General features: G+C 37.7%; 1 protein-coding gene across 1 annotated transcript in view; it reads right to left on the bottom strand.

The window, feature by feature from the left end:
- LOC148816047 (serine/threonine-protein kinase Nek6-like) overlaps positions 1-25,599 on the bottom strand; it is a 116,033-nt gene that overhangs the window by 83,608 nt on the left and 6,826 nt on the right. The window contains exon 2 of the mRNA XM_088940609.1: positions 71-132. The gene's annotated coding sequence lies outside the window, so the exon portion shown is untranslated. The remainder of the gene's footprint in view (positions 1-70; positions 133-25,599) is intronic.

Below are 25,599 nucleotides of genomic sequence, written 5' to 3'. Positions count from 1 at the left end.
TGATTGGACCTAAAAAAATTCACAAACAATATACTGTAAAAAAAAAATCGACAAATTCAATTTGACTCACCACGTCTGGGAAACCAGGCCTGCTATCTGGAAAACTTTCTTGGGATTTTACCCGTTTCCCTCCTGTGTAAATAAAAAAAAAATCAGGATGAAATCACTATTAAACACTTTCCTGCTTTTGGAACGCTACAAATAAACAACAAACAAAGGATACTTATAACATTCAAATATTTGACACCTTCTTATTTATTTCACATAATGGTACTAAATCCATTCCCTTCGAATGAGGTACTATAGCACCTCAAGCCTTTATAAATCCAGCCCATACACTGTACCTCTGGGAAGTCCATTCCCAGGCTATTGTTAAAGTAGGATTGAATTATAACAAATAACCTTGACTCCTAGCTTGTGGCTATAATCTTATCAGGCAGCAAGAAACTAAAGACTTGTCTTAAGTGAATTATTAATGTATTCTGCTGACTTTTCCTGTATCTCAGAAGTGGTATGGAAACCACAGTATGCAAACTAAAGATCAAGGGTTATCACAGAACAGGCATTAACACACACCTATCAAGGTAAAAAGGATTAACTGCTCTGACTTTTCTAGATGTGCTTTTAAGGACCAATATCAATAATTTCCTCTTTTACAACAGCATTGTCTGCTACTCTTATTTAATGAATTATTTTGGTTCAAAGGATTTTCCACACCAGATGAAAAATGATTAAAACATTTGTATGTTTGCAATTTAAACTCTATGACAGTTACTACGACTGACTTAATCAATTCAAAGTGATAAAAGCACAGTTAATTTAAGGAAACTAACCCTCAGTTGTATTTTTTGTTAAATTAAAATTTGTTAAAAAAAATGAAAGGAAAATATAAAATTTGTCTAAATTCAGTGGTATCTTGAAACATCCTGGGCCAGAGACAACTCATGTACAGTAGGAGTTACTTTTAATCCATGTTGAATACATTCACTCTAGTTGACTTTCATCCCATGCTCTTTTCCAGGTAGATCATAGTAAATTAGCAAACAGTGAAAACCTAAAATCGCTTGACAACATCGATATTTAAAAATCGGAGAATCATTTCAGCATATATGCTAAAAAAGTTTTTTGGCTTCTAAAGTGAAACAAACACAGATGTATTGTATTTCCAAAACTACTGGAACCTTAAAGTAAAACACAATCCGTCTCATTGAAAAGCACACTCATCCTCGGTCGTGAACACTGCTGCAATCCTACAGTGAGTCTTTGCTGCTCCTCTTGATTGATAGCCAAAGAATTACCACACTGTTACTTCTGCAGCATAATTCTAATGCAGCAACAGATCTTGGCACCTGAGTTCTCTTACTGATTTTCCAGTCTGGGTCATCCCAGAGGCATTCTATATGAGTCCAGCCAGGACCCAAAGCAAAGCCTAGACTGTTTTTTAGTGTGTGACGAGGCAGTAGGTTCAGACAAGATGGCCGCTCTTGTCTGAACTACCATCCTCAGGAGGCTGTGTGGAAAATATTGTCACCTCCAGTTCCCTGTCCAGCTGTTGGAAGACAATTGGCCGGCTGATGATTTCTCAACGACTTAAGACTTGGAACCAGTTATAGGTACAGTAACCAACTGATCCAGTTGATCCAATTAAGCAGTTAAGAGCTCATCAGCTTATCAGGCACAATGAAAACCAGAGGACTCAGTGACTCTCCATGACCATCGGAGATCTGCATCGGTCCAAAACCTGAGAACCCAGACTTGCACGCTGCCACCTCTACACAACAAACCGACACGAGTTAGGGTCAAAGTTTTCTACAGACTGCCAGTCATTCATTAGCTGCAAACAGTGCCTAGCAGGCCTCATCATTGCAGAGCATACACTCATTAATATAAGGATAATGAGGGCTTAAAACTATTTTTAAAAGTAGAAATGAACCACTTTTCCTATAAACACATTTTTGGTTTTCCATACTCTGCGAAACTGAACTAATTAAAATGAGTTTTTATTCAGGTTTTGATCTTTTCGGGTCATTTGATGTCCTTCAAACTTATTTTGGCACTGTTTCATGCAACTAAAAAAAGATCATTAGTGCTGGGGGAAGAGGTCCAGATATTCGAAGCAACATCTTCTCAGATGCATCCAAACACGAAATGAAATGTCATTATTTGTCAGAATTTGCAGTTGACGGCGCGTAACTCAAGGTTGGACTGTATCATTGTTCAAACAAGTCTTGTTTGAAAGCTGGAATGATTTACTCCTGACAACATGGGAAAGAAGTGGCACGGTAGCTTTTTGCAAAACAACAAATATGCAAATAAGTACAATTTTCTTGAGCAAACCTCCAAGACAAAACAGACTAGTCACAACATTTATGTTAAATACAAACATACTGTGGGGTCTTTACATTTCATTTTCATATCTTGCCTCATTTCATTTATCACTCTTTTCTTTCTGTTTTCCCCTAGTTCATGTAAAACACTCACAGATAAAGTCGATACAAATACTTATGGGATTTTAAACTCGGGCAGCAAAAATATCTCCCCTCATCTTGGTAAAAAATAATATGACACAGGCATACAAATTAAGAAATGTAAAAAATGTGAAAATATATTTTTAAAAAGCACTTGCAGTATGGCATGATTTTATGTTCACTTAAGAAGCATAACATTTTGCAAAAGCCATCATACCCAGATATAATGCCTGGTGTTGTTCTTACCTGTAAGGGACACAGTGCTAATTAATTTTGACTGTTTTAATGCACTTTTTTATTTAACAATAACCTTCCACTGAAACAAAATTTGAACTTACACATACCAGGGATACAGAGCTGTTTCTTCACAAAACTGTACTCCTGGGGTTTTGCCAAACAACTGTCATGCAACATGGCAAAACAAATTACTTAAAACTAAATTAGCATGATAAGACAATACATAATTGGCTAATAACAGACTTTGATCCTAGCTAATCAAGGGGTCACGCCAGTACAGCAGCAGCTTCACACACAGAAAGTCTGCTGTTTTACCCCCTGCTGTTATTCCTGGGTTAATTGTGGAAATTTTATTGAAAAGAAAAAAAAACCCACATAGAAAAGGAGTTTTCTATTTACCAAAGGCAAGAAACATTGGATTCACAACTGAACAAGGCACTAAGCTAGAAATAAAGTGAGACCAATATCAGCACTTGGTGCAAATACCACTTCCAGTGATTCTGTAAATCGCTCTGTTGAAGCGTTAATACAACATCTGAAGAGTGGAGCTGAAAAGAAGATGTAAACAGGGTATTCATACAGTACAGAGAGGTGAGCAATACAGCACAAACATGCTGCTTACCGCATGCCCTGGCCAATGGTCAACACAGCAAATTACAAGAGCTGCTATACAGTATGAATACAGTACAAAGGTAGAGGCAAAAATTAAGGTTTAGCATCATAATTAATGTGAAAAATAGGGAAGAAATCACCTTTCAAGTTTACTTGTGCAATCACAGTTACGATATCACGCCTATTTTTGGAAAAAATGAGCTGAATTACTGCACAATTGTGGACATTTATGGCAAGAAGCACTGTTTTAAAGGTTCTCTCTCCACCCAATAATAATGTTGCTCAATAATGTAGAAAAACACCCGTGAATTTGAAACCAGGGAGCTAATCAAGCCCTAGTCCTATTCCCTCCTTTTTTTGTTTTCCTGTGTTTTGCCAGGCAACATTTCTTTTTCAGTCTTGTTAAGTTCTTTCACGTCTCCTTAGCATTGCCGAGCAATCCTGCAGCTTCCCCCCAATTTACCAGGAAGCATTTTCACATGGATCTTGTTAAAGTCACCTAGGAACCATGCCAAAAGCTGTTACAGCTATGTTGATATGACTGCGGCATGCCAGTTACAAGAGGTAGAGCGAGTCTTTTAAATGGCATATTTTGAATACACCATTCAACACCTAAGATGGCATTTCTGTTCTAAGGAGACATGCGCTGTCATTAAACATTCCCAAAGAAAAATAAGATACAATGTGCCCAGGCTCATAGGCTGGGGGAAAAAAACCCTGAAAAGAAGTATATTTAGTAACACAGAAGAGGGGACTGAAAGACAGGAATTTCTCATACAAAGCTAAAGAAAGACCATGACAATTTGCAGGACTCCCAGTTGAAAAGATCAGTATGGGGGTTCCCCCTTACACTAATCAAATTAATTAGAATCTGATTACAGGCAGTTACTCTTCACAGCAGTTTGCTTGGCCGAGTGTCCTATGGTTACTTTAGTGCACTGATTCAAAGAAGATTTTCCAGTGCAATGTAAGAGATAGGGGTGGCACAGTGGCACAGTGATTACTGTAGCATTGCTGCCTTGCGGTGCTGGGGTCCTGGGATCAATTTCTGGGGTGCTGTCTGTGTGGAGTTTGTATGGTCTCGCCGCGTTCGTGCTTTAATCCTCTGGGTGCTCTGATTTCCTTCCACAGTCCAAAGACATTCTGTTAGGTTAAGTGGCTTCTGGGAAAACTGGCCCTGGTGTGAGTGTGTGTGTGTTTGCCCTGCGATGGAGTGGCGTCCCAACCAGGGTGTGTCCTGCCTTGTGCCTGTTGCTTCCTGGGATAGGCTCCAGCTCCCCCGTGACCTTGAATTGGGTGAAATGGATAGAAAATGGATGGATGGAGGTAAGAAATAACATGCTCCTAACATTAGGTTCCTTTAAGTAACTAAAAACAACCTACATAGTGCTGAAGTGCATTTTTCATTTACAGTATGGATGCCTTCGGATTTACAGATGACATAAAGCACTTATGAATGACGTACTTTTTAGTTTATTTTGTGTCGAAATGAAAACCCTGGTGTTCTTACATGTTCAAATGTACCTGTTCTTATAGTTTTGAGACTCCTCTAGAGACAACTTTCCTCTACCAAACGTTTCTTTGTGTCTAGCACTTGTTGGTTCACTTACGCCTACAGTACATGGATGATGCTGAGAACTTCTGTCCATTTAAAAAAAATCACCAAGGCTAACCTATGAAGTCACCCCATCTCAATCCCACTGATAAAGTCTAGACGGTCTTGATAATTCTTTTAGCAGACCAACAATACCTTCCTGAAACCATTCTACAACTAGTCAATATTCTGAAAAAAATTGGGAAAATATTCCCCCAGGCAGTCAGCTGTTCCAGAACGTGGAACATATTTCACTCCGGCTGGGCTTCAGCAGTTATGGGTGACTGCATATACAGTATAGTACTGTTCAATATGGGCTGAGTTCCATGTTCCTGGTGTGCTAATGTTTTTCATCTCTTGTCTCTCTGTTGCATCTGAAATCAGTTGACGTGATCAAAATTGTTTCCCCCGGTAAACAGATTACATGCTCACAAACACATGTATGAGCACATAGTATAAACAGCAGTTTAAGCCAATTAGTATCTCACATGGATTGTCCCTAAGGATTCAGGAGAAAAACCGGGTGTGTCAGTTTGAAGCCTGGTTGTTTCAATAGAATCAGGAAGAATCCATTTTTCTCTTTTTCATTTTACAGTGGTATAATATCGGCAGCACAAGGTGACACATTCGAAAGACACTCAGTTTTGTTTTATCTTTCCATTCCAAAAGCCCTTACAGTAAATTAACTCCTATTTTAAAGATGAGATGCCAAAATACAATTTTGACGAAATCCAAATTCCTTCTAGAATGATTCAGTCTTAACCCACAGTAAATAGAAATACAGTGTACATGAGGCAGACCAGCTGTAGGGAGGACTTATCATGAAGCCACCTTAATGGCCTCTATAGTCTATCAATAGGTGCACATGATACACTTTGCTCATTTAATACATTTATAGGTAGAGGGCTAAGAGACACATTTTAATACAGTATGGAAATTATTTAGACTTTGGATATAAAGGGACTCATGTTGGCAACTGGTTGTTGGATTCTATTATTGCAAGGCTTATTGGTGTATATTAAGAAGATCTGCCAGAATAAAGACTCCTTTTCCACTATATGTTGCTGTCCGTTCTGAGTTCTAGGTGCCTAGGTTTCATGAGCCACCTATTTATAGGGAGGCCTGTCACAGTATGTTAACAAGAACATAAAGAAAAAACCCACAAGAGGGTGAAGGTCACAAAATACCAGGAAGCCCTAAAAAACCGCTGTCGCCTAAAGTGATTTTAATGTACCGCACATACAGTACGTAGGCATCAGTCTCTCAGGCTTGGGTAAATATCTGCAAAAGATCTTAACACTTGTTATGTGCACTGTTCAAAGCCTTGGCAAAGCACATGAAACGTATTGTACTGTGGAAGACAAATAAACCAAGATTAACTAGGCCGTTGTAACTTGTTTGAGGAATGTGTTTAGGTTTTGTACTATAATCTTATTTCACATTAATTAATGGGGAAGTAATACTCTTTAATACTGTTCACGGCTTCAAAAGCAGCTGGCATTTAAAAGAAACAACAAGACCTAGCAAATGGGCTTTGGGGAGCTCAAATTGTGTTCATCTGACTACATTTATTTAAAAAGCTGATACTTGCTCATCAACATTTAAATGTTATCATTTCTTCCGCCATAGCCTCAGATATTTTCACCTTTACCTTAAATATCCAATTCCAATTGAAATAGGCCACAGTTGATGTGAACTGAAAAAAATAACCCAGGGAGAGAAAGGTTATCCTCCGCCTCAACCCAAGTGTATCTGATGGGAAATTTCATGGGAAGTTTCTCTTGCAGACCGGCAGACTTTCCCTAAGTAGGAAGGGGGACTTTCCTAGGTAATCACCCGTCCACACATCAGTCAATCAGACTTTCAGGGAAATAACCTTCCCTATGAATCTGAGAGGTTTTTGTCCAGCTCATTTTCATGTATCTAAGCACACATTTAGAATAGCATACTGTTTGCGTATCTAATTAAGAGAAGACTAAGACTGCTGTTAATCTACGACACCCCACTCCAATTAAAGGTCCCTAGGACTAACCTAGAACTTAATTTCTCTCTTTTTTTCATGAAACGCAGCTCAGTAACACATAAAGTAGTAACAGGTGGGAAAACTGTCTACAGTAAACCTGGGAGACATCCTATAGCACTCTGCGGTCAAGTATAAGGCTCCACAGGACAAATACAGTTTAATCAGGCGAACACATAATCTGAGAAGTATAGGCCTTCCTGGAAGCTCTACACAGTGAGTTCCTTAGGGAACAGATCCTATGAAGTGTGCAGCATGAGAGGGAGAGAAGGGGGCCATACCAGCACAGGAGAGATGATGCAACACGACTGTGTTCCTCATCCGTTCACACAGGGTGGAGGACTCATGCAGCTCTCACCAGTGAACTCATGCAAGCTTACAGGAACGTGCCAGGCTGCATGGGCTGGTGTTACTTTTGACAATTTGGTGGACGGGTCAAGCTCATAATCCACAGTCCAGAAAACCCAGACGCCACAAATCAACATTAAAACTACAGGGTTCAATCTGCCTGCTGCTTTAGGGGCAGCACGAATTGGAGCAGGCATCGGACAATTCTATTAATTGTACCGTCTATACATTGCAATTTTTGTTCCACTTGGTTACTGTGTGCGTTTCTCTTTGCATTACTTCAATGCAGGGTGTTATGAAGGAATCTACAAATATTTATTGATAAAGTATTAATTATATGTATGACGCAAAAAACTTTGAGGATTTACTCCTTCACACTTGTGGGTAAAGGTGCGAGATATGAATGTTTCACTTCTTCAACCAGTCAACTCTTCTGTGCTTCCTGTTCAATCATTTTCATTGTCTTTAACCTGCACCCACAGCATCCGAATGCTCTAAATCGTTTTAATCCCCGTGTTCCAGCAGTCACTGACTTCTAGCCTGAGCTCATCAGATGTCAAAAGCTGAGCAAGGCTGGGCCTGGTTAAAGTTGGAATAAGAGACCTACAGGAAAGCAAAACTACTGTTGTAAGTGGTGTAGGTTGTACCAGTAAGTGGTGCTTTTCCTTCTATGGCAGAATTTCCAAAAACTAAATGATTCAGGGAGTGGCATGGTGGCACAGTGATTCTCATTACTGCCTTGCAACGCTGGTGCCTGTGCCTGTGTGTCTGCCCTACGATGGACTGGCATCCTATCCAAAATGCACCCTGCCTTGTGGCCATAGCTGCTCTGTGATCTTTAATTGGAAGAAGGGGTTAGAAAATGGATGAATGGATGAACAATGATCCAGTTTGGTGACTGGGGACCATCTTCTGTAAGTGGTCCTATCCTTCAGGAGACATGTTCAACCGACCATGTTAGTCATTAAAGAACCAGTGACACCACATGCAAGAGTAGGGACGTTAACTTTGGATAAAATCCTGGCTAAATTCCACTCTAGGCTTGTAAATTATGACTTATCTAAGGTAAAGAACTTTCTCTGGGTGTTCTGCTATATCACTAAGCTGCTAAATGGGAACACAATGGCTGCCCCGGACCATCATGTACAGTAGGATTCTTTGGGATGAAAGGGATTTAAACATTCTTATAAACAGACTGAATAGAATGCAAATATGGTTTCTTTGCTTGATCCTTAAGTGGATAGACAGGTGATCTCTAAATGCAAGACATGCACAACAAGCTCATTTCGCAGATACAGTATAATCACAAGCTTTGCTCTCTCAGGATTTTTATGCCTCAGGTCACCAGCTTAGTTTTAAGGCTGCACCAATAGTCACACACTGCATTCAGCAATATAGTTTTATTATCCTGGTCTTTTTCAACCCATCCCAGAAATTCTAGTACTAAGTGGATGGGTTCAACAGGATGGAGAAAGAACACAAGGGTCTTTATGTTCCATTTGTAACGTGGTCAAATGATCTGTAATGAATGGCTGAATGAGAGGAACAGTTAATCGTTTGTTTGCGAAGCCTTTCTCTTTAATCACATTGCTGCATCAATCCTCCAGCAAGAACCTTTTGTTCACCAAACCTAACTGTAGCTCTACAAGTCCTGCATGTTCTGAATATTGAATAAGGGGAGAAGCACCAAAGTCACTCTAATCTTGTCCTGTAATGAGGTGGAGAGCCCAGGCACGTTGAGGCTTTGAGGGTGGTGTTTATTAAAACAGTCGTGTTAATCAATGTGTTAATGAAGTTTCAATATGTTAATGAAGAAATATGTTTCTTGAGACTAAAACAACGGGTTCGTGACACTATAACTTATCTCCAGACTGAACTCGTAACAGAAGTAGGTAGCGGTTTGTTTGGCAGAGCAGCTGTGACAGGCTCCACTCAGAATGAGATTAAATTCAAGTGTTACTCAATCCACTGCCCTCATGTAAAGCCACATATTAATCTGAGGGAGTTTCCCTAAGATCTTCTGTGCTGCAGTTCAGCCTCACTCTGCCTATGTGGTCCAATATAGCAAAATAATCGAATAAATGATTGTGACCAAGTGGTTTAAATAAAACAGCTATCAAGAGGGCAGTGAGATGGTGCAGTGTTTAGCATTGCAGCCTCGTGGTGCTGGGAGCACTGGTTAAAGTCCTGGGGTTCTATCTATTTTCACTAAAATTTAAATTTGTTTAAACACAATGACCAACTTGACCAATTTCTAATTTAAGCTGCAAACTTAAATTTAGGCTGCAAACTACTGTAAGCAACAAGCTCCTTCTCTAAATCCTGTAGAAAGTTACAGTATGTGCCCACTAGAATCATTCCCCTTCCATAAAACAGTATATAATGACAGTGCAGGGGAATTATAATTACTGTTTAAGAGCCTTAATGACGGAAACATCATCCAATCTGTCAACGATTCAGTTACCTGGTGTTTCTTGTTCCTTTTTCATTGGGACTATTTTTGGAGGGCACAGCATCAATATTTGAGTCAAAACAATCTTTGCCCCAATGACTGTGTTCTCATTTTTTTGCAGAGGGGATCATCCTTCATCCAAAACCAGTATAATGGATAAAACACTGGTAATGTAAATTACTGGTCTGATGTAAATTAGGGGTTGTGTGTTAGGAGGTCTAGGGACTGTACAGTCTTTAAATAAAAGGCCCACTACGAACTACAAAGAAACTTTCAATCGCAGTTTAAACTTTCCACCAGAGAAATTCTCTTTGAAGACTAACCTGACTTCACCGTAGTCCACTCTTTCCGTGACAACAGTTAACCACAAAAACCATGGCTACACCACCAAGCATACAAACAAGAAATGAAACCACCGCTAAGCAGAACATTGCACGCCTGAGCACTAGCCTCTATGGATTTTCCAAGAAGTGCAAGGTTTGTGGTGAAGACAGGAAACGACCCAAAATGAAACTTCATTGTAAAGATAAAAAAAGTGAAAAGCTGCCGTCTTGTACAGCATTTTACCCTGTCTTCTCTACAGATAAACGTGAAAAAATCTGACAAAAAGAAATAATATTTTTATAAACTCAGACTTTATACAAGTTCACATTCTACAATATAATTTAGTACATGATTGCAAGAAGATTTTAGCTTAGAAACAGTCATTTTTTTAAAAAAAGGCCCTGTGGCCCAATTTAAATTATAATTCACTGCTTTGAATTATTTTTCTATGAACCATGTAATATGGCATGGTTAATAATAATAATATAGTTTAACTCACTTTTGTGCAATATCTGTCAAGAAGAAACCTTTAAAACATTTGCTTTTCTTTAAGAAACCACAATTAAAGCTACCAAAGTAATTGAAAAGGCTAGAATATTCATAATCAGACATATCTTCAGTGACAAATCCAAGTTGATACAGTCTACTCCTCTTAATTTGCTAACCCAGTTCCCAGAATGGAGCTCAGCTGGTGAGGTTTTCCCTCTAACTGTACCAGCCTGGAAACATAAGGATGAGGTTAGAGTCCATGAAATTGTCATACAAGACACTTTAATAAGGTAAAGCAAAATGACTGATGTTTTATACATTCGATAGGTCGGGGACCAACATTAATCAGGATAATAAACCCCCTTGCTGATTAAAAAAATTAAACCCGTTGTCCTTGCAGAGGCTGTAAGGAAAAAGCTTTGACCTAAATCCCAGTGCCTATATGGTACATACATTGAATGACCAGAAACGCCAAGCTCTGCGGTACCTGAAGAAATTAATGACCTTATCCTGGACTGACATCTCATCTGATTTCATCACATGGCCTGTGCAGAAATCAAGATGAAGACCAATGGTCAGGTCAGGGCCCATGAGCAGGGTGGCCTACTAACACTGGATAAAATTTAAATTTTAAAGCAAGCTCGGGGCATGCTAATGGCGATCTTTATTTGACAATTCTAACATGACTGATCGAGATAATTGTTTTGCCATTTATGGGGCAATTTGTCTGTTAGCTGTGTTACAAACGTGCTGGGTATTTTGTTCCATTTTCATTGGCAATTCCTGGCTCATCATGCTCTAGTGTGGTACCTCTAAAGGTCTAAAAGGACTAAAAACAAAAAAGGTCTTGACATAGTAAAATAAGGATGGCTCAATTGCAGCATTACAGGGGTTTGTCTTCATGCAAAAACATATATAAACTATTCTATCTTGATTTATTCTATCTTGATCCACCAAGAATTAAAAATATGCAGATGAGACAAAATAAACAGTAACATTTTTATATTTGTTTATTGTCTTAAAATTCGTATTACGGAGTCTTTATCTTCCTTGTGAATGCTGGCTTTAACATATATTCCATGGTAGGTATTACTACATCTTAGAAACAAACCAAAAAATGTTATCAGGAGATTAGTAGGCAAAAACTGCTGTTTAAAGTGAAAAACACAGATGCTCTCAGTCTTAAGGAGTGAAGTAACATTTCCTGATGCCTTATCATCATGCATGATGCCTAATTCATGCAATTTCAAGGAACTCAGTTTCCTGTAAAAAAACGATTTGATATTTCTTTTATAGCAAGTACAATGTGTTTGATCACATTTAAGGAGATGAGCACAAACTAGTTTTTTAAATTAAAACATTAATGACTATTAAACACTAATGACATTCTAGGGCTCATGCATGCACACACAAGCACACAGAGACAATTCAGAGACACCACTCAACTTAGCCAGCACGTCTTTGGAAGACTGGAGGACAATGGAGGACCCAGCAAAAACCCATGTGAAGACAGAGAGAGAGCATGCAAACTCTATACAAATGGCGTCCCAGTCCGCCGTCACACCTAAGACCTGAAATGTGTGAGGCAGCACTGTCACGGCACCATAAAGGTTTTCTTTTTTTAAATCATAAAAATGGATTCTTTATAGGAAGCACAGCTGCCAAAAACAGCTAGGGAGTCAGTTCCGAATTTCCTTCCTGTCCGACCAGACTTGAGTAAGATTGTTCCTACATCAGATAAGCAAAGAAAACATAAAGTTTTTAAGAAACAAATGAAAGTAACCGAAAACCTTAACCTTATCTCAGTTATGTTGATATTTATGCAGCTCTATTTCAGACAGGGTGGACTACAGAGTTCCAATCCTGCTCCTTGTGGAAGAGACAGTTTACCTAGCAGCATATCATGGAAAGATGAGAGAAACAGGAATATTTGGAAGAAGCCCACACAAACACAGGCAGAACGTGCAAACTCCAAACAGAGTGTGCCCAGGGCCAGAATTGAACTCACACTCCTAAATCTGTGAGGCAGAATCTATCTGATCCCCCTACTGTGACACCTGCTTACACAGGAGTTAAACACTATTCTGTTGAGTTAGTTTGAAGAAAGAATAATGATATGCAGGAATATCATACAGGAGTCCTAAAACATCTCTTTTAAATGTACAAAATTTAACCGCAGGCATGTCCATCATTTCTGTGTGGTTCTATCTTTGAAACCCTCCAACGTCCCCACAATTTCCTTTCATGGAACAATTTCAACATCAACACATTTGTAGCTTGAAGACAAGCGTTCGCTCTTACATTGTAATGTGAAAGAAATGAATTGGTTTCTTCTTTTTTGTGAATATATCATGTCTGCTTCGCCTCCTGCATGTAATCCATAAGGAGATTGATTGGCTCTGCCTGAGAAAAAGACATGTGTCTGAAGATGATAATAAGATTTTAAATTTGAAAAAGTTTTAGAAGATGGTGTAAATGAGACACAGGGACACAAAAGCCTGTGCTCAAACATTTGGAGACTTAGTTAAACTGTCAAAGAATATTAATTCACAGCTTAACTTCTACAAGTGGAACAAGTAAGAGCAGGGTGTTTTTTGTTGCATAGGGCAAATAAGTTTTTTTACTTATTTTTTAATTTTTTTTACTTTTTTTAAAGAGGCTGGCAACCCTTTAGTTCTATTCTGTAGTCCTAATAATTTACTTAGGATAATTAACTTCTCTGTTAAATCATTAAGACAGCCATACTAAAGAATATTCTGAACTCCGAAAGAGTACAGCACTCATTTTGCAAGTAAGCTTGCTGTCTTATTTATTTCAATAAATTGTGATTTTCTATTTCTTTGGGAATGAAAACGTTTCTTTTCTTTTAATGCTGACTTTGTTTAGAATGAGGAAATTGGTTCCATTCTTTTGGGAGCACTCAAAAGGAAAGAGGGAGTTTTAGTGATGGGCAGAATCCACCTATCCAACCATTTACCCAGCAAACACACAGGATGGGAAGCCAGTCCATCACAGGGTAGACAGACACAAACACCAACACACTCATGTGTTCCCCAGAAACCAATTAACCTACCAGTATGTTTTAAGACTGTGGGGAGAAACCGGAGCACATAGCGAAACCCACAAGCACACCGGAATGACATACAAACTCCACGCAGACAGCATCCCAGGTCTGGAATTGAACCCAGGACCCCAGCACTGCGATGCAGCAATGATGACCACTGTGCCTCCCCTGGAACAAATCCCTTTTTTTAATAGTTTATTAAGGTATTTAGTGTTCACAGTACAGGGGCAGACTTCTAGGTTTTCTATATCTATAGAAAACAGGGCTCTAGAACTCAAAGAATTGTAAATATCTGTTCATAGGTAAAACTACTGCATGTTGTGCAACATTGTGTAGTGTATACTTACTAATGATTGTTAATCAATGTTTGTTTGCCAATCAGTTTGGGCCTGGTTATTACTCTGTTATCAAGTTATGCCAAAGAATAAAAGGACATGTGTGTCATACAGTATATACTTGCTCACACAGCAAAAGTTACACACAGCAAGCTGGTGTCCAGATATCTACTTAATCTTCAGATTTGATTTAATAACCTCCTTATTTTGGAATTTTAACACCCCTGGGTTTGTAACAGTATTAAAACAAAACAATAGTGTTACTGCAACAAACATGATTAATAACTGAAAATGAAATTTGTGCACATTTACTGCACTGCTGCTTTTCTGCTCCAGGGATATACTGTAGATGGATGTCCTCATATTTTTTCCTTATATTCACCTTTTTTTTTACCAAACAATATACTGTAGAAGAGATCCTATACAGTATAATATTACATCGAGCATACTATGGAATACCGATTTACAGTAGGTATCGTGCACAGAATTCTGTGCAACATTCCTGCTTGTCCTGTAGGATTGATCTTTTAGATCTTACTGGCAGAAGTGTGGAGTTTTGGCCCTGGGTTCCACATGAATTAAAAATAAAGACATCCATGAATCCTGCGATGCCCTCCGTCATTTGCAATTATTTCTTTTTTTAACTTATTTAAACATTTTGAAGTTCAGTTTGCTGATCGACAAAGACCACTAAAGTAATATGACAAACTTACAGAAGCTGCCTGCTTCTTTCCCTGCAGTAGCAAGAGCTCTGCCCACTACTGGTAGATATTGCGTGCTTTAGCACAAGACTAACTCAGACTCCTGACTCAGCAGTTACTCTCTGATGTATCACCAGCTCTGTGGGATGTACAACTTAAACAACAAGAAATGCCTAAACTCTGACACACTCCTAAGTACTGTAGAGTTCCAATGGCTGTGTTGTTTGTCCAATCCGTCCAGAGCTGGTATAACATTCATGTGCTTTGAAGTGGGCAGCTGACTGTTGAATTGCTTGCTGAGCGTTTTGAAAAAGTGTGTGCAGGTCAACTTGCTGCATTTTGAAAAACTTAAAGCAAAGTGGATGAATGAACAATACCTTGAAGATACCTCAATAAAATATGCATACACTTTGTGCAGAAATGTTTCTTCAAAAGCACCAACCACCTTCACCCCCTGAGTTAATATTAAGTTGCTGAATCATGAAAAGGATCAATAAAATAAGGAAGCAGGAAAGTAGATGACTATCTTTGTGGTAAGATTGTTAACCTGATTAACAACTGCATATGCTGGGGAAAATATAGAGAATTTAGGAAATTAAAAATAGTATGTACGCTTAACTTACAGTACCTAAAATGTAGTATATTTTTCTGACCTATTCCTACTAGTGAAGTAGAAAAGAGAACATGCTGTAGGTTAAGTAGTGCACACAGAATTTAAGGTTTCATAGATATCTGACTCACATGTTGTGACAGAAGGTCTACAATAACTGCTTTCCAAATGTCAAAATCTTAACAGGAGTTAAGATTTAAGAGTAGAAAGGTCACCTTAAAACAAAAACAGCTTTATACTCAGAACTAAAAAATATGGGGTTTCAGAACAAAAGAACACTTTATGATTAGAAGGTCATTTGTTCCATCAGAGCTCAGTGTGTCCAACACACTTACTGTATTTGATTCTATGTACTGTATACAGTATATCTTATTCCATGTATAAGAATGATGGGTAAGACAATAAACAAACAATAAAGGACAACAACAAAATCACGCAAATTACTCTGAAAGGCTGAAACATTTTAAGATTCAACAACACCTGAAGAACCACTAATCATAAATCTCATTTTAACTGCCTGCCATTGTAATTACAATATACTGTACAGGCTGATAAGAAAGCAGTACAGACTCAGTAGTCAGCTAAGAATTTCTCTCTCATTTTTCTTCCAAAGTAAGAAGATAGCCTCTTAGCTGTGATCATTCTCTAGATTCAACTCCATTCCACTGCAGTGCTTTGATTACAGCAACACTGACATTACTACATTGATTGTGCTAATTATACTATCAATTAATTAAAGAGCCAGTTGGAGCACAAATCTGCAATGCAATTAAAAAGCCCTGCTCTAGATTAAGGTCAACTATACATCTTTCTTTTCTTGAACATATTAGGTAATGACTTCATAAGGTCCAATCGCTTTTTTTGTTTTTGTATTTCTTCACTGATACATTAAAGATTTTTTCATATCCTACTATTAATGTGATAATTAATTACCTCTACTATATGGTTGTTTCAAACTGTTAATTTAAACTGATAATTATCCTTCAGCTGCATTAAAGTTATCTGAGTCACAGCATGCTTCATCACTTACTAGTGCTCATTTATTGACTTCTGTCGAATGATCATGAATCAACCTTCAACTCTGTGTACTTTTGCTTACTCACTTTACATTACAGCGAATTCATGCAATGTAAAACATGAGGGCTGTAAAACAGTTTTTATGGAGGTCATCCAAATGAATTGCTCACAAATGACAGAGATTGCATCTTGAACATTTCCAGTAGGGTGGCTACTTGGCTATTGTCCAGATCATATTACTCAAGTTTATTAAAGCAAATTAAAGTAATCAGATGTGCAAGCCAATTGGACAGAAAATTAAAGACCCATTTTTCTTTTCTTATTGTAGATCATATCTGATGACTCGCTTGTTAAAACTATATTATGCACTAGTAAAGCCTCATTTAGTATACTGTGTACAAATCTGTACACCACATTAATAAAATATATTGCTTCTCTGGAATACTTCCAGAGCAGAGAAACTAGATGCTTTCCAGGATGTAAGTAAATGACCTACACTGACGGGATAAAAGAACTCAACCTTTTCAGTCATGAACAAAGACAAGTAGAAGGGATCTGATACAATCATTCAAAACCCTCAGATGCATGGACAAAGTCCATGTAGTGGACGTCTTCAAAATAAACAGTTAGACACGGTAGAGAAGACACTAGTGGAAACTATGCGGAAGTGCATTTGCAGTAACACTGAAAGCAGTAACACTTCTTCACACAAAGGGATGTGGAAGAAGGAAACAAGCTACCCAGTCAAGCTGTTGAAGCTGATACCCTGGCTTCCTTCAAGAAACACCTCGATGAGATCCTTGGTTCAAAATGGCACTATCTACCAAACGAGCCAAATGACCTAAAAAAGCCCAATTCAGGGGGAACTTGAGCCTATCCCTGCAAGCAACAAGCACAGAGTAGGGTACAACCCAGACAGGACACCAGTCCATCACAGGGCACACTCAGATACTCACACACTCACACCAGGGCCAATTTTCCAGAAGCCAAATATCCTACCAGCATGTCTTTGGACTGTGGGAGGAAGCCAGAGCACCCGTAGGAAACTCACACAAACATGAGAAGAACATAGAAACTTCACCCCAGGTCTGGAATTGAACCCAGGACCCCAGCACTGCAAGACAGCCATGCTAAACACTGTACCATTGTGATGCCAGATTTATATGAACATGATACATATGTTTTAAATGAGTAGCCAGTTGGACACTTACTTGCAGTTTTTAAAGTTGTTTTCTCTAAAAGACTTGTTTTCTCCTTTAAATTCAATCTATTTAAAATGACAGAAGAAGAAGATGATCAGTTTCTTAAGCACCTTTTTCTCTCTATGTGGTGAATGATATTTTCAAGAAATTTCAACAATGTACACAGCTTTATATACACAGTATAGTACAATGTACACAGTACACAGACAAAACTTTTGGTCATCAATTTTAATAACTAATCTTAAAATGCATTTGGATTGATTAATTTTTCCTTTAATTTATGTATACCCAATGCGTGCTATAAACTCAATATACTCTGAAAATTTCTCAAATGTTGTACAAGGACCAATTACTGTATTATTGTGTTCTTCATTCCTGCTATTGTTTAAACAAGATTGGATTACTGGAATTATTTTCACTCTCTTTGGAAGCCAAAAGTATTGTCTTCTGTTCAGAATCCTTCTGCCAGCTGCACCAAATCAGGAAAAGGAAAGGTCAAACAAGGGATGGTTTCTCTATTTGAAGTTAAGAGTGTAGCATTTTAGTTCTGTATTCGTTAATACTTCACAAATTTAACAAAATATTAAAGTTCTTGCGGGCGGCACAGTAACACAGTGGTTGGCATTGCTGCCTCACAGTACTAACGCCCTGGGTTCAACTCCAGACCTGGGGTGCTGTCTGTGTGGAGTTTGCATGTTCTCCCTGTGCTCACTTCGGTTTCCACAGAATGCTCTGGTTTCTTCCAGCAGCCCAAAAACATACTGGTAGGTTACAGTACGTGACTTCTGGGAAAAGTGGTCTGAGGCGTTAGTTTGTGCATGTCTGTGTCTGCCTTGCGATCGACTGGCGTCCCATCCAGGGTGTACGCTCCCTGGCACCTGAATCGGAAGAAGCATCTAAACGATGGATTTAAACCTTTTGGCAGATGCTTGTGTTACATGGCTCTCTAATTTGCTGTTTTACAAAGCGAAAGAATCAAATAGGTAAAGGCTGAAAAGCTGGCATATTCACTCACAAATTATAAACATTATTCTGAAATCTGATTATGCTGCTTACTATTCCCTTTTCTAAAAAAAGGGGGGAAACCTGATAAATCACAGATCTATTATGAAAGAAGGGCTTTGAAAACTAAACCAACGTCTGCCACCGGATTGCACAATAAGCTACAGGCTCAGAAAAGCATATATATCATTATGGTACACCACGATTTCTTGAAAGGGTCATTTATGGATTTGTTTAAAGACAGTCCTCCTACACAGCTTTCCCGCCACTGTAAATATCTTCTCTGATTTGCACCATTAAACAGAGATGTTGCAGTGTCGAACTCCAATGGACATGGCGATAAAAATCACTATCTTTCCAGTAAGGACTAACAGAGCAAAAACGAGGATTAGGACTTTCGCATTTTCCCCATCCTAATGAATGTTGAAAAAAAATCTCTTACAGCTTCCCAAGTTTACAGAGTTCATTACAGTGATTCATTCATTTATAGGGAAGTAGCACAATGAATCATACTGACCGCTTGTTTATAATACTGCCTAAAACTTAAAACATCTAACCTTTCACAATGGGTGTGTTTGGAAAAACAACGAAACGAACAGTGATTTAGTAAGAACATCAAGTTGAGGATCGGTTCTTTTAACTATGTTAATAAAAATAAGACATTATTTGGATACTGTACTTATATGCTGCTTTGGGTCTTGGAACCACTAAAGAAAAACTGCATAAAGAAAGGATTGCAACAACTAGCATTTTCTCTGCATTAGGATATTGACTCTTTCACTAGAACTTTACACATTTCTCAATTCAATTCAATTTATTTTATATAGCGCCTTTCACAACAAGGTTGCCCCAAGGCGCTTAACAATACAATTGATGATACATTTTGTCAGTACAGAACAGAAGACCAGAAGACAACAGAGGAGATTTCTCTTTTACAATAGAATATTCTCTCAGAATGCTGGAAGGGTTTCAAGTTACATTAAATTTAAGCAATGTTCATAAAAATATCATTTCATAACAGAGTAATATCACCCTTTCAATATTTCACCTACTTAACATGATCTTCTGTGAAGGAACTGCAAGACCTGGACTTTAGTCTCAAGAACCTTCTTGTCACTACAAAAATGAGCAATTTTAGTCTCAAAGATAAAGCAACAAGAAACATTTTCACATCTTTTTTAATCTTTCCCTGCAGGAAACATGTACCGTATAAAAGAACAGCATATCACTTTTTTAATACTACACTAGGACATGCTAAATAGTATGTAGTGAAAACTAAGCTATTCAAAAACTGAGAAATCTGCAATTCTAAGGGTCACCTTACATTACTAGCAGCAGAAAGTCAACATTTCCAGAAACTAAACATAGTAGTAGTAATAAATACAGGAGCAAGTTATTACTAGTCTGTATCCTGAAAGATAATACAGCGAAAACTGTTTACTATTTTTAGTGTCCAGTGCTGTTTTCCAGTCACAGTGCTCAAATTTTAAACAACTCACAGCTGACATTTGTCTTATCAGGAAGGGATGTCGCTGGGTGTTAAGATGTGTATTATAAATTTCAGGTTTTGTATTGCAGTAAGTTCAGTAGTTTGATAACGGAATTGTATACATTGTCCTTAACATGTCTAACTCTATTTTGGTATTTCGGCCAATCCTATTTCATGATGAAAGAAGCATTTGTATTTTTTTTATTTTTCTCTTAATTGTCTCTTGCAAGGATGATAGATTTATTATTAATGAGCCCAAACGTGATTTAAAAATGCAAAAAAATAACCCTGCTCATTCAGGAAGTGCTTTTCTAATGCAATGCATTTTAGGTATCAGGCAGTGAATGCTGTGCAAATACAAATAACACATTTCCATTCCATCATGTCTTACTCAAGTGTATAGTATATAATATCTTTATTCATAGAATGCACATTGACATTAAAAACGGTCCTGTAGATCTACCCTGTCAATTCTCTGCACCCCTCTCCAAAATACAAACTCCCAGGTACAAGAACTATTTTCTTTTTTCATGTTTGTACTTTGCAATAAACTGTCCAAAAGTATCTCTGACAATGCTGTTACACAACACTCTTACTTTAGTGATTTTTAAGAGCAGCGTTCAGTTCTTGTAAAGTGGTGGTATATTTCAAAATTGAAATTCTGTCATGTTCTATAGTTTGAGTAAATACAATATGATTTAACTGGTGCAAAGCAGATCACAGTGATTATACTAACTAGGGAAACACACAGATGTCAAAGGGATGTCATACTCATACAGTTCGGTCCATTTCATCAGTATTAAATTCTTTGACATGCTTGAAGCCTCTAAAACTTAACTAAATCTGTGTTACCTTATTTTGCCTAGACCCACTTTACCAGATGATGCATAGCAACTTCAACTTCATAGTAGGAACATTCATAAAATGAGAGAACTTTTTATTAGATACTTGCAAATAGTTTTAATAGCAATAACATCATAAAGGGGGTTTAATTGTTCCTTATTTTAACAATCGTGTGTTGAAAAGAACTAAATTCAAGAAAATCACACAGCCTTATAAAAGTGCACAAACCCTTAAGGACACATTCAAACAGAAAATGCATTGCATTCAACATAAAATGGACATTGAAGATCACATCCACGGTCGGCTGAAAAATATCTTTGAAGGACAGTTGCAGAAGATAAATGTATGTGCACTCAAATAGTTCAGTCATCTAAAGGACCTTAATCAGTCCTGAAAAATTGGAAAGGTTTTTAGGTTCTTCATATGTCTTAATGAACAAATATAGCATTTCATTGATTAGTATAGTCTTTTAACAGTATTGTTCCAACAAACCATACCCCTGATATTTTTCTAAAACTTCAGCTTCCTGGAAGCAACACGTGCATTCTCAACCCAAAATCCTGAAAAGATTTGAAAAAAATCACCTTAAACCACAGATTAGAGGTCCACAAAGAATCTCAGACCAGATTACCCTTTTTTTTAAGAGACTGAACTCAATCAAATCTTCAACTTGCCCACCACCACTGGCAAATTGCAGAGGCAACACCTGCTGTTGGCTTTCCATTAGCTAAACGGTTATACAGTATTTACTGTGCCCACTGGAAAGCTGCTATTAAGTACTGGCTGGTGGTTGAAGATTTGATTTGATTTGAGCACAGGAAAGAAATTAAAATGTACTTCATTGGGCAAAAGGCTTCTGTTAAGCATGGGAATCTCTAATCCAGTGCAGTTCCCACCTGTGTTTATATGTCACTAATTGGTAACCTATTAAGAGGCGTTTATGGTATATCACTTTTTGGCGAGCAATAATTGTTTAAAGGAGCTGAGGACAGAATAAATGGAGATTTGGGTGCTAAATTTATTATCAGCATCAAACCTAAAGCAGACAATTTATAAAAACTGAAAAACTGAATGTAGATACTGTACATAGAAAAAAAACTAATTAACTGGACAAAAGGCTCTGTTTTGAGAAACAAAAAGTTCACCCTAAGGTGTCTCCAGGTCCTATACACTGTGGGTAAGAACTTCCTGACAGGAAGGTCCTAATGTTTATTCTTCTGGTGTGTCAATGGCCTGTTTAAGTTTCCTTCCAGCATAATAAATTGTATTACAAGGCAAGGAAACCATTTGTGTACTCAGTGTCAAATGTTTGATATGATCTGCAAATACTTCTTCCTGCCCTTCAGTTATTTAATTAAAAGTGAGGCAAGAACTACATTAAGAAATACGCAATTAGCCCCAGAATCTTTGCATTTGTTGAAATGATCTTGTTCATCACATTACAGCTGGACATTTCCGAACAGGGAATTATAACCGGTGATTACAATTGTAAGATCTAATTCGGACTTGGGAACCCTCTCCTCGATTTTTCAGTGGCTAGATACTTCAAAAGGGGCAGGAATTCAGATCCATTTCATCGAAATATTTAACAAGTCACAATGTTCTCAGGCTGAATAAACAGCAGAGGACCCTGTGATTCTAACTGAGCTCAATAAGTGTTTGTTCACCATCAGCAGTTAGGATGGAACTGCACTTGTTTGACAATGCTGACCTAATTTTATTGGAATAGAGTATCTCAAAGAAGCACAAGGAGACTATTCCATGGCTATCACTGGTTATGTATGTGTGAGTATACTGTATATACAGTATAACATTTATCTAGTATTAGACAATGTGACCTCTGGACTAGGCATCCCAAATGCTCTAGAATAGTAACAGAGGGCACTGGACAGAAGGAGATACCAGTGAGATCTTACACTGAAGTCTTAACTATTTTTGGTCATTAAAGATTCTACTTTAATGAGGTGATTCTACTTACCTCATGACCAAGCTAAATTAGCTGCTAGCAAACTTAATTTTCTCCCCTAAGATGAAATGATCAAACAATTTCTTAGTTTAACCAACCCGCTGTGTAGTAAGCTGCTGGCACAGAAGAGCTGCTGTGCATCACCCAGGTGAGTTTTATGTATCAGCATGGGATCCACTCTTCCATAAAGACCACTTTTATCCCTTACTGAATGAAAAGTTATACAAATGCAAGGAGTTCTTAATATTATTTCTGTTGGGTATTGTTGATGAGGTTTCCTAGACTTGCAGTGATCTCAGCAAAATGAGGACAGACAGGCAACCCCTCCTATCAATTAAATTCAAAGGAATTTATTGGCATGACTGATCCATTTAATTGCCAGAATACAACAGCAGACTGCACTTAGCAACAGGTAATTAATAAATATAGTATAAAAAAGATTATTCATAACATGACAATCACAAGGACATTGAGAAAAAAAAACATCTCTTTCTGCAACTGGCCAATACAAGAAAATCAAACAGCAAGCAATCAAAAAAATGCTCACATAACCAACAAATACTGGCAAAGTATTGTCATATTAAACAGATATTCTTTTAGAAGTTAATCATCGTTTTTTGTTCTCCTGCAAGCTACTGTAGAGTTCCAGCACAGCCCTTTATTCCACTTTAGTAACCGCCTGAACAACAGGTACAAACATCAGCCAGTTACTTAAAATAATTAATTACCTCATATTACTTCATGTGTTCCTGAAACAAGAATCTTGTTCAAATAGTTAAGGAACAATAACAAAGATCTTCAAGCAAGTTCTTTTACAAAGGGATACATTATATTGAAATTTATTTTAAAACATCATATTCAAATTGCTGTTCAGTCAATGAATGCACTAGGAATAACAGCACCCAAGAATTGAGTAAGGGTATTGCAAATGCTTATTGAGTGATTTAGTCGCATTAAATTCAGTTTAACCCACTGGACAAGGGGCTGACCTCCTGGGCAGAGAGAGGAGTGACCAAGGGGCTGCTGCAGAGGTGGGGAAAGAGTGGAGAAAAGGATACACAAGATGAAAGCACAATCTCTCCTTTCTGTATACCACAGGCTGATACAGTACTTTAAAGAAAGTCTAAATGTAAGAAAAATTTAAACAGTACAGAAATGCCTGAAAGCTCTGGTAGTGTCTTTTCCTTTTAATGTCCTAAGAATTTCTGTTTGTATTCAAATACAGAAGAAGAATGTAGCTTATTTGCAGAGTTGTAATTTAAATGTACAGCATGTCTTAAACTGTTATTTTTCCCATTGGCAGTAGGGAAGCCTAGTGTCTATAACTGCTCCACTGGTGGTAGCCAGGGAAGAAAGTTTTAGGCATACCTGGTCTTTATCACTCCTGAGCTAATACCCAGGTTTTAGTGGTAAGGCAAAGTGATTAGCAAATAACAATTTAGAACTGGGACAGACAAAATGGAGATTGTGGTATATTTTTCACTGTAACCTTTGCTTGCCTTTTTAACAACTACGTGTGTTCATATTTGGGGGGAAATCATTCATTATTTAGAATAATATTTCTGTAATTCTAAACACCAGTAATATACATTCAGTTTCTACTTTGATTGCAATTTAATTATAACATATTTTCATCTAGTATACAGTAGGTGACTCAAATTGAAAGTGAGTGTGCATCACAAATAAACACTTTCTTTCCATTTGTGCTTAGGTCTCATGTGCACAGGACAGATTCCTTGAAGATGTTTGGTGTTGAACGCTGTGATATGCCAAAGCAGAAAACGATAAGCATCACTTTCACATGACCACCCAAATTCGCAAAGGTAAAAAAAGATCTCAAGAAAAAAGTGGAGAAAAATAAGATTAACTGCATTAAGCGGTATAAGTTACTTTTGCATCTCGACCATTGCAAAGTCCACTAGTAAAGGAAAGCATACTGTACATTCTGGCCCCTGAGATGCACTGTGTCAGCAACCCCACTCTGTACGCATAAATGTATCTACAATGGCTGTGTTTTTTAACTACTGCGGTACTGCTAAAAAAAGCTGCAAGACTTGGTGGATAATATCTTTTAATAGCTTCATAAAGCATTTCCTCAACGTGCACAAGAGCAGCCATATGGAGACTCTAAGGGCCTCCAAATTAAAAAAAAAAAACTGCAGCCGTATGGAATCTAAATGGTGCGCTAGCTTTATGACAGATGGGCCGAATGCAGGAAAGCAGTTTTTCCTTGTTATGAGTAAGATTTTCTTCAAACGATTTAGAATGTTACAGGCTTCCAGAACTGGAATGTTCATATAAAAGAACAGTTGCAGCCTATAAGGGAGAACTTGTTGCAACCACATGGCACCAAGAATATGATTATACTGTGAAGGTGTCAGAGAGCAATGAGCCATATTTAAACCACATTCTAAAAAGGAGGTTTTGTATTTTTAATAGATTTTTTTTTTTTTTTGCTCAACCATGACATACCAAAGAAGTGATATAATCACAGCTAAGGTTTCAGACAGCAGTAAATTATACTTTTGAAAGAACTAGAACACCAGTACAATTGTAAAAGCAATAGAAAAGAAGGGAAAACAGAAAGAACAAGTGAAATACTGAAAAGTAAATACAATTGGATTCATTAAGCTGAAACGCAGATGCTTCACAAACGCAGTGGCTCTTAATGTGTGATGGTAGATTCCTTCAGTAATGTTCAGACTTTCTTCTAACGGACATCTCAAAGAAAAAAAGCTTCTACAAGACAACGACTTCAACATAAGCATTCAGCACTCCCTATAGTTACAACCTAAATTTAATTTTTATGATCAGACCTCGGTATGT

This window comes from Atractosteus spatula, chromosome 23, assembly GCF_055471065.1.
Source record: "Atractosteus spatula isolate fAtrSpa1 chromosome 23, fAtrSpa1.hap1, whole genome shotgun sequence".
NCBI classification, from domain to species: Eukaryota; Metazoa; Chordata; class Actinopteri; order Semionotiformes; family Lepisosteidae; genus Atractosteus; species Atractosteus spatula.
This window is presented reverse-complemented; position numbering and strand designations above follow the sequence as displayed.